Source organism: Pteropus medius, unplaced genomic scaffold (genome assembly GCF_902729225.1).
Source record: "Pteropus medius unplaced genomic scaffold, Ma_sr-lr_union100, whole genome shotgun sequence".
Taxonomy (NCBI): Eukaryota; Metazoa; Chordata; class Mammalia; order Chiroptera; family Pteropodidae; genus Pteropus; species Pteropus medius.
In genome coordinates this window covers 13419464-13429637 of record NW_024349225.1, presented here as the reverse complement: position 1 = coordinate 13429637, position 10174 = coordinate 13419464, and positions in this window count along the sequence as shown.

Genomic DNA, 10174 nt, shown 5'->3' with positions numbered 1-10174 from the left:
TCTGCCTTCACCTTAATGTCAGGCTACTTTTGCAAGCTCCTAATCTCAAACAGCTGCCTTAAAAATGCAACATCATCTCTATGCAATTGCTCAAACAACTGTATAAAGCTACGTATATGGACAGAGTTATATAAGGGGTGTATGATCCGTGCCTTTTGTCTCTGAGAAGCCTATATTCTACTTGAAGGACTAGATTGACATTCATCAGCCCAAGGCTGATACAGAACATGGTGTCTTATTTGATGGGAGGCATAATAAGTGGTTGGAACGCTGAATATGGATGCATCCTTCAAAAGTTCCAAATTTGTAGAACAGTCCTAATTTTAAATATTCTATCTAGTTTTTGCTATCTAAGAATGTATCTAGGACCTGCTGTGTCTTTTAATTTGCCTTTAGCGCTGGGAAGCAACACATATAGAACTAAACAACAACAAAACCCTCTGTTAGACGGTGTGTCCAGATTTTGAGTTAAAAATTATAGTCACCAGAGCAAGAGTAAATTGGAAAACAGGGAGGTTTTTGCATGTCACTGATTTAAAATAGTGGGCCCACTGGGATTTATCAGTGCAAAAAAGACAAACAAACATCAAATATTGGAAAAATTAACTTTAAGCATATCCCTTTCTGACAAAGAGTTGATAGCATTTTCTTATGCGGAGAATAGCATAATTACGAGGGCTCATTACAATAATTCAAGGTGTTGCCGAACCAAGGGGCAGTAATTATCGCCCAAGCCAGAACAAGATGGAAATGGAACAGACTGGTGTGAACTCAAGGATAACTCAACATGGATGCATGTTCAAAGTCACACATAAGAGAGGTCTTGCCAAGCCAAATGGCTTTAGGAGCCTAAAATAGAGCCATAATTAAGCAATAAGACGTGACAGGGAGCACATTTCTGGGTGATTATAGCATGCCTCAGGGATAAGTCACTAGGCCATGGGTTCATATGAGGAGTGGAATAACAACCCTGCAATGTATAGCATCATGCTGCTAGAGGGAATAGGAGGGGGAAATTAATAATGGGAGTTAGAAGAGACGTTCTGTAAGCTGTCGCTTTAGTCACTGCGTAATTCTGCCTTGTGTCTCGGACCTGTGGCCACTAGTTGTAACCAGCATCCTGAAGCTCTGTATTTACACCAGAGCCTTCTCTTACTTTATAACCCAGCAGAACTGTCCATCTTCTCATTTTCTTAGCCAGGCTCGTTTGTGTTTCTAAGACACAAACAAACAAAGTCCATAGCCATAGATATGGAACTACGGTCCAGTAGAATCGTAATTGCAGTTACTTAGACCTGGCTTTTGTAACTGAAAAAAAAAAATGGCTGAAGCAGTCACATCGAGTCATTCTTAATATTTTGGCTCATTTGTCTCATGTTGCGTTTCCTTCAGAAACGCCCACTAGACATGGCTCCTGTGTCACAGAGGTGCAGAGACACCTCCAGCCTCCTGAGCTGCTGTCCCTTCCCTACACGGTGCTGCCGGTGGTGGGAGAGCAGGTGCACAGTGGGGCTAGTGACTTAAACTGTGCGCTGCTGGAGGCGGGCCTTTCCCCAGATGAGAGGCGAGGCACCCAGGGGTGGTAAGGTGAGGCGGAAATCTCCCAGCTCTGACAGACGCCCTCCTCAGAGCCCTGCAGATCAAGGCGATGCCTTATTGCCAGATTCCTCTGTGTTTCTGTGATTCTTAGCACTTCAGAAGAGAGTTTAAAAAATTCTGACCCAAACTCAGAGGACAAGATTTGCCATGGTCTTTAACGTCTGCCGTGGCGCAGGCTGGGGCCATTCTGCGGACAGAATTCGGGACAAACAGTGGCTTTCCTTAGACAGCCCCGCCCCTCTGTCTGGTTTACTCGCTCTCACACTCTTCCTCAAAATCTGCCCTTCAGAATTCCTGTGTTGAAAGTTCATCCCAGATGTGAGGGTGTCAGGAGGTGGGTGGGCCTTTGGAAAGTGGTTAGGTCCCCAGGGTAGAACTCCCATCGATGAGATCGGTGCTCTAGTGAGAGGCCCTGGAAAGCTCCTGCCCCTTCTATCATGAGGACAGAGAAAGAAGATGGTTGTCTGTGAGCCAGGAAACTGGTCCTCACCAGACACTGAATCTGCCAGCACCTTGATCTTGGACTTCGCAGCCTGCAGAACTGTGGGAAATATATCTCTGTTGTTTGTAAGTCACTCGGTCTACAGTATTCTGTTATAGCTGCCCGAACAGACCGAGACAACAGTTTTGGTGAAACTAAGTCAGCAGGTTACTTTTCCCAAGCTTGTCTACACTTTAACGTAGTGGAAACTTTTCAAGTGATATGTTTTAACTAGCGCGTGGAAATCTCGACCCCCAGCTAAAGGAATTTCAAGCCTCAGAGTGCAGGCGTGGGATCCGGGAATCGTGCACAGCTTGAGATCCTGAGCTCATGCCCGACTGCATGAGCTGAGAAATGAGTCTCTGAAGGCTTGCCCATGCCATACTCTTTATTCGCGAAAGATGACCCCAACCTGTCTTCCCCCAGCTTCCTGTTGCTAGTGGGACACGTCCTTAGGGAAGGGAAACTGAGTCTGCCATTCTAGCCAAATGTACCACTTACTATGGTTGCATAATAGACCACTCCATAACTTAGTGTCTTCAGTCAGACACCACTTTTGTTTGCTTATGATTCTGTGGGTCAGTAATTTCCTGTAGGCTCAGCTGGGAGATCTGATCCTGTTAGGGATCGGTGGCTTTCCTGAGCTGGAGGGTCTCTTATCCTTCAGAGGGCCAGCTTGGATTTCTATTCATGGGGGTCCCAGGGTTCCAAGATGGCAAGAGTGAAAGCTGCAAGTCTTCTTGAGACCCGGCTCAGCAGTCACACATCACATCTGTTGCATCCCACTGACCAAAGCATGTCATAAGGCCAGCCCAGATTCACGGTATGGTGAAGTGGACTCTACATCTTGATGGGAGGAGCGGGACAGTCATGTTGCAAAGTGACATTTTTGTAGGAGTGAGAGGAATTGTGCCATCTTTGCAAACAATTTACTACATCAGCGCCCCCTTGCTACAGTTATTCACATCCAAGCCAAGAGCAGAGTTCACTCACCCACCCCCCTCCAAAATCTCATCACACTCAATTCACGTGGATTACATCTTCAGCATCCTTTAGACCAGGCTACAGGAGCCCCCAGTCCGGCTCTCCCCTGACTACTTCTGTACCTCTCTCAGGGCCACCAAAAATATTAGGCTCACCTCCCTTCCCCCACTGGGACCACGGAAAACCCTCCAAAACAGCACACACCGCTTTGCTCTAGTTGAGCAGGCAGCTTCTGTGGCACAGTGCCGGGGACAGGGGATCTCTCTGAGCTCTGCCATCTTTTGGATTCTAACCTGGAGCTAAGGCACAGTTCTCATTCTCAGAACGTGAAAGATCCACACTCATGCCAGCTGAGGGGGCAGGAGTGGGGTGCAAGCCCCCTCAGGGACTCACCAGCATCTGACCCTCTTGCTTCGCCTTAGAATACTCTCTTGTCTTCCAGCCAGGGGAATTTTTATTTTACGTGGGCAGGAAAAAATTGGCTCAGATTGATCAAATATTCTTCCAAATCTTTTTCTTCTGAAGCCTGAAGCTCAGCTTTTTAAACTCAAAAGCCAAGAATTTGTCTCTTTTGTTCTGTGGTTCTGCTGTGACAACCCTCCCTGGAGGCAAGGAATGACTCATGGTCTAGCTGCCCAGATGGGGGAGGGTCAAGGGTAACAGGAAATCACGGGGAAAAACACATTTGTTAATACATCAAAATCTTATCCTGCTCTACTAGGGTTTCTACTTTTTTTCTTATTCTTTGTTAAATGGAGACCAACCCGTCCTCATCCTTTCTTATAAAGCCTTCTGCATTAGATAGGGTTCCTTGGGATGTAAGTAATAGAAATCAACTCATGCTTGCCCACCCTCTCCCTGAAAATGAAATGCAGGTGCTGGGAGAAGGAGTGGGAAGAACAGGAGACTGAGGCAGATATGTCATCGTGCCTTATGAGGTCACCCAAGACCTGAATTTTCATGCCTTCTCTGGTTTCTGTCCTTCCCTCCATGTTGGCTTTGTTCACTAGATGACCTTCTCTGGCTTCTCTGTAGGTAGGGCCTAAATTTGAAATCCTCCTGCTACCTGCTGAGACTGAAATCTCTTGCTCAGATATCTGAATTCTAGTGGAAGGGATTCTGATCTGGTCAGCGTGGTCCATGATGAGCAGATCAGGGCGTGCCCATCGGGAGGGACAGAATCGCATTCCACAAAAAGGCCACCAAGTGCCACCACCAGTGGAGGGAAGGAAAATTCTTGAAAACCTAGAGGTTAGGCAGAAAACCCCCAGATGTCTATCGAATTTACTCCTCCCTGGATGGAAGTGATTTTGCCTTTATTAAACCGTCTTGGCAGCTTATCTGTACCGATTGCGTCATACTGATCATGGCGATGTTTTATAGCGATCCATGGCGATGTCTCTTCTAGTGGGCCACCAGCATCGGGGTGGGCAGGAACTTAGTTTCCCTCTGCACGAAGGTACACACAGTGTGCTACACATAATAGGCATTCAGAAGTATCCGCCGAAGGATCAAATGAATCAAGGAACGGGAACAAAGGAGGTAGCTGAGTCAGTGAGCCCAAACAAACAACGGATACTATAGAGGGAGAAACCCAGTGCATTTGTATGGTAGGCGTAATTTTGAAAAAATATCCAGATACCTTCTATTATGTGCTACGATTTTCTTTAGGCAGCGAAAGGGTTAAGCAGTTTTGCACTGTGTTCGTGGCCTTCTGACATGGTATAAAACACTACAATTTTGGCTTTTCCATTTTAGCTGACATGGTTTAAGTTGATGAATATTTTGATTTGTGCCAGTCTTGGGCAGTTTTAAATACTATCCCTCCAGGAGTCAAGAAGTCCAGTCATAATCATAACAATATGCTTGTCAGTCAAAAGCACCGGAAGATTGTTTAGGTGCAAAGAAAGCATTTTCCCCTGAAAGGAAACAGGGCAATTGAAATCACCTACTTTTCAAGGCATTGAAGTCAAAACTGTTACCAGCTTCATGGTGTGAAAATCCAGGTCTCAGCACCCCTCGGTCAGACTCCGCGATGTCCGGGGGCTACCCAGCCAAAAAAACGAGTTACAGTCTAAAGTTCAGAAGAAATTAGACTGGAGGGAAAAGCACAGGCCATCAATGTTGATTTCCCCATCATTATATGCAGGTCACCGTTTCAGCGAGGAACGCATAATGAATTCCCTTCCATCTCCACAGTCAAAGCACCTTGGGTAGATTTTGCCGAGCCAACTAAATCAGAGAATTCACGCAATTACACAAGATCTGGGCAGAGGCAAGTGATTTTATTTTACTTTTTTTTTTCTGAACAGACTGAACAAAATAATATTTGATAGAATTGACCTAAAGGTTATATACCATAGGATCTGCTTGCATTACAGCAGGCAAAATTAAAAAATTCACATAGCTCTGGGTTCATTAGCAAAGGGGGAAAAGCCAGAAACCAGTGTGGGAGAGAGGAAAGAGAAAAGGAACAGCCCGGAGAAATGAATTTCAAAATTGGAGGCAGCCCAGAATTCTTCCGGTCTTTGGATATGTCGGTGTCAGGACCTTCTTTTTTCAATGTTAGTGTGATCTTAACAATTCCAGCTGCTCAACAAATTTGCTCAGCAACTTCACTCCACCAGAAGAAAATTAAAAAACAACTCTGGTATGCCCCCTTCTAATTTTATTGCATCAATAGCAGCTTTTACATGGAAGTGAACTGGTTAAATAAAAAGTTACTATAATAGAAAGAACACCTTTCACCCCCGAAGAATTCCATATACCCCATGCTGATATCAAAAGAGTCTCCTCATGGGAAAAAGCAATGTGGAAAGCAAACGGAGCAAAAATCTGGTGTTCAGAGTCCACTGGGAGCTTCAGACAAATATGAAACAATGACTTCATGTGGTAGATAAATTTCTCACATTCTTCAACCAGTTTTATTGGCTAAATACTCACGTATCCAATTGTATGAACACCAAGCCCGCCCAAAGAAGAATCTGAGTGGATATTAAAGAACACATTCAGGGTGGAACTCTAAATCACATGCTCACCGTTCTGTCCCACAATTTACCAGTGTTTCTATTAGCCGAGTCATCCAAAACCGTGGTTATCATTATCCTCTGTTTCACTGATAAGGAGAAGATAACTTTGAAGAGGCAAAGAATCTCTTAGCAATAGCAGAGCAGGAGAACATTTACTGTCATCACATCTAAGTCCAGCCTTGCACATTGTCTCCTGTCCCAGGCTGCACTACCAACCCTGGTTTCCAAGGCACATCACAGTGTGTCCCAGACCTCTCTCTCTGGCTCTGTGTCTGAATTCCCTCCTGAGAATCTTCTTTTTCCTTTAAGCCATTCCTACTCATTGTCCCTCATCGGGCCGTGCACGCATGTGCCTCTGCAGCCTCACGTGTCTGCTTCCCCTCCCTCCTGTGGTCTAAACTCTGTCTTTCTGTCCTTCGGACTGGATGCCTCCGTGGAACTCTCATGGGCCGCTCCAGCCTTTGCTAGGTCTGTCATCTGGATTCCTCTCAGCTGGCACTTTGCCTAGTCGGCCTCACCCTGTAATATCGCTTATGATTTCATTAGTCCCCGAGGCCGTGCAGGATAGCGCAAAGTAGAAAGGCTTTGGAATCAGATAGACTTGCTTGGAGATCCAGGCTCTTTCCCTAATGAACTGCGATCATTTAACCTCTGTGTAGTTTCATTTTCCTCGTGTGTAAATTGGAATCATAATACCTGCCTCACAGAGTTCTTGGGAGCGTCAAATAATGTTGTATATACAAGGGACCTAGTCCCTTACACCAGAGAGTAAGTCAGAGCTTTGTCTCATTAGTTTCCTGCGTTGTCTCTGGCACCCGGAAGGGTTCCTAGCACAGAGCAGGTGCTCAGCGAATGCTTATTAAATGAATTAATGACTATGTAGTACAGAGCAAACATTGATTCTCTTCTATTTTTCTGTCACCACTGGCCTGTAATTTCTGCAGGATGATGTTTATTGCATGCATTTCTTGGCATACTTGCCGGGAGGAGCTTTGATCAGTGTTTTCTCATGAGTCTGTGGTCTCCTTATTTACTAGATAACTCTTAGTGGCAAGTAAAGAGACAGTCATCATGGAAGGCAACCCACTTGTCTGTGAACTTCAGTGCTACTTGCCACTGACGGAGGCAGTAGCAGAGTAAAAATAATAATAATCGCAGAAAAATGCGAGGGAACTAGGAAAAGGCATTTGACAGATATGTATCATGTATTACCTTTTCCATAAGCCCAGCTGAGAAATACACCATAAAACTCAAAAGTAAAGTACAAACTGTCAATAATAAAGGTATTGAAGATGGAAAGAAAGAAGAGAAAGAGAGAGGAGAAATGGAGGAAGGGAGGGAGGCAGGGAAAGAGGGATGAAAGAAGATGGAGAGAGGAAAAAAAAAACAGAAGAGGGAAAACTGTGAAGTGCTACCGTTGCCTCTCTGAAATTTCAAATCAGAGGCCATGCCACGCCACCGCACGTCAGCTTCTTCTCTGTGTGTCTATCAGAGCAGGAAACTGATCTCAGATCCTAGGAGAGCCCTTCTTGACTTTAGCCCAGGGACTTCTCCATAATTTTTTTTTAAATCGACGCGGACCGTGATATCATACACCGGAGAGACGGTTTGGAGCAGTTTGGAAAGGTTTTACCTTGGCATAATGGAAACCACGTGCGCCATTATGGATTTCTAATGCTCCAATGAGGTGGGTACAAGTCGCTTTGAAGAAAAGGAAGCCATTTCCAACCACATTTCTGCTGATTTATGCCCAAGCCCCAGAAGGTCCAGACAGGTTGGAAAAGATTTGGTAATTGGAGAAGTGACAGGGGGTGAGAAAGTATATTTTGTAAAAGACTGCAAACTTGACTTCACTTTAAATTCTTGCCTTGGGCAATGCGTGCATTTTAGAGCTTAAATCATGTTAGTAGTTTAAGTCAGATTGAGGGTGAAAGACTACACAGCTCCATGAATTAGGACTGGATTGTTTTGGGAAAAACATTTTCCAAGCTGGCCAAACATAAATCAGTCCTAACAAGGCACCTGTGATTACAAGCGGGTCGAATGAATGCCCTTTACCGTATATCTACCCATTCTTATTTCTCTTCACTCGCATTTTTTTTTTCAACCAGAAAAGCAGAAAGCAATGAGGATTTTTAGAAACACGTCGCAGGCAGCCCCAAAGGAGGCCCAGAGCACGGGACACAGATCCCTGCGTGGGTCTTAGCAAGGAGGCCAGAGCAGGCAGGGTCTGCAGTGGCCACAGGAGAGTGTCTCATCAGACAGCAGGGAACTGAAGTCCTAGATTTCAGTGCGATGTCTAAGGCTGGCATCGACTGTTGCCTGGCAGCTGGCCCTCCACACTTTTGCCCGGGGCCCCCATGGCGACACGCATGCGCCTCGTCTTTCTCCTGCTCTTGCTCGTTGGCCTGTAGGTCCCCTGGTTCGGGAGACCCTAGCTACCCATGTTCAGGTGACTCCTGTTCATCCGCGGGGAAGCTCCGTCGTTGTTTTCCGTGTAAACCTTGGGTGTTGACCTTGGGTGTTTCTTCACGATTGTGTTGTTCTTTATTGCTCTCGTGAAAAATGGTCTCACCTTCAAATCACTGCTCTATTTCCATTAACAAATGCCTTCCTTTAAGTCCCGTCAGAAACAGAACAATATCACTGAAAACGACACCAGAGTTAGTTTGCCCTTTTGCAAGCCTTGTAAACTAGTCGAGTAGGCTTGAAACGTTTTGTTCACCACATCCAGCAATCTTGCAATCTTGGGGAAAAGCTGTATGCGTGACTGTTTCTAGTCTTTACTATTATTAGAATTTGATTAAATTATCGGGTCTTATGTTCTCTGCCATTTGTAAACTTTTTTTTTTTTAAGTAGAACCTTCTTTCTTTTATTGTTTGTCTCCTTGGCATACAAACACTTATGCTATTCAACTGGACAGGCCCCTCGGCTGGTCTAGAACTTAGAAATTATGACTCAGATAGTTTAAGATTTAAGGGAAGAAGTTGTTGGTTCTGCCTTCAGTCTTACTTAACTATTGCATTGTCTGCTCTTTCCTGTATTCATTTTTTTTCCTCAAGTTTAATAATTGCTAAAAATTTCTCAACCGCAATTTCAGAGTATCTGGAAACTTTCATTATGAGTAGAGGGCTTAGAATAAGGAACCCGACCCCTAGAATGTATCTTTTCAAGTGTCAAGTCCTCTACCTCATTTCACGCAGAGCTTTCTGAGAAGAATTTAGCTTTGAGTATATCGCTTGAAAGTCCTAGTAAGGAAGCTTGGCGTCATGGTGTTCCACGGTCATTTCTAAGGGAAAAGGAGTATCTCATGGGTTGGTTAATGGGCTTAGGATATAAGAAAACAAAGAAGAAAGTTGAGCTGAGCATGGTCCATCCCATTAGGCAATGGACCTCACACCTGCCACACCGCCCTACAGAAACCGAGCAGAGTCACCGCCCTATGGCTGTCTCTCGTCCAGTGCTGTTAGCATCCTGACCTAACGACTGCATTCTAAACTTGCATCGCGGAACCTTCAACCCTCCTCTCAATCCTCCCCTTTCCCAGATTTCCAAATAGATCTAAATCTTCTAGGAGGGCCTCACAGTTCTCTTGAACAAGCTGTCTCAGAGCACCGTGTGCCACCCAGTACACCCTGCTCCTCCGTCTATTCCCTTGAGGGGTCTTCCTGTGACGACTCCATTGCAACCGCTGAAGCTGCACTCCTTCAACCCATCGGGCCCTCGTGGTCACCCCATGCCCCCGCTGGCCTGCAGAACTGCTGCTCTGGGGAAGTAGACACCTCTCCCCACCTTGCCCTTGTAGACACGTATTTTTGCCGCCCTCAGCTGCTAGGACCTTCACAGACGGCTGCCTGGCAATCCCAGCTGCGCAGAGAGATCCGTACTTGTACTCGTGCACCCTTTCTCTAGGATTCGGACAGCAGTCCATGAGAGTTGTTGCAAAGAAGTTTCCCGGGAGACCTCATGCTGCCTCCTGTCTTAGCTCGGGCTCCTCAGGAGATAGATCCGAGGCAAAGGCTGACCACTGATGCTTTCCTTGGGGGTTCAGACCGAGAGAGGAAGGAGGAAGCGAGAGAG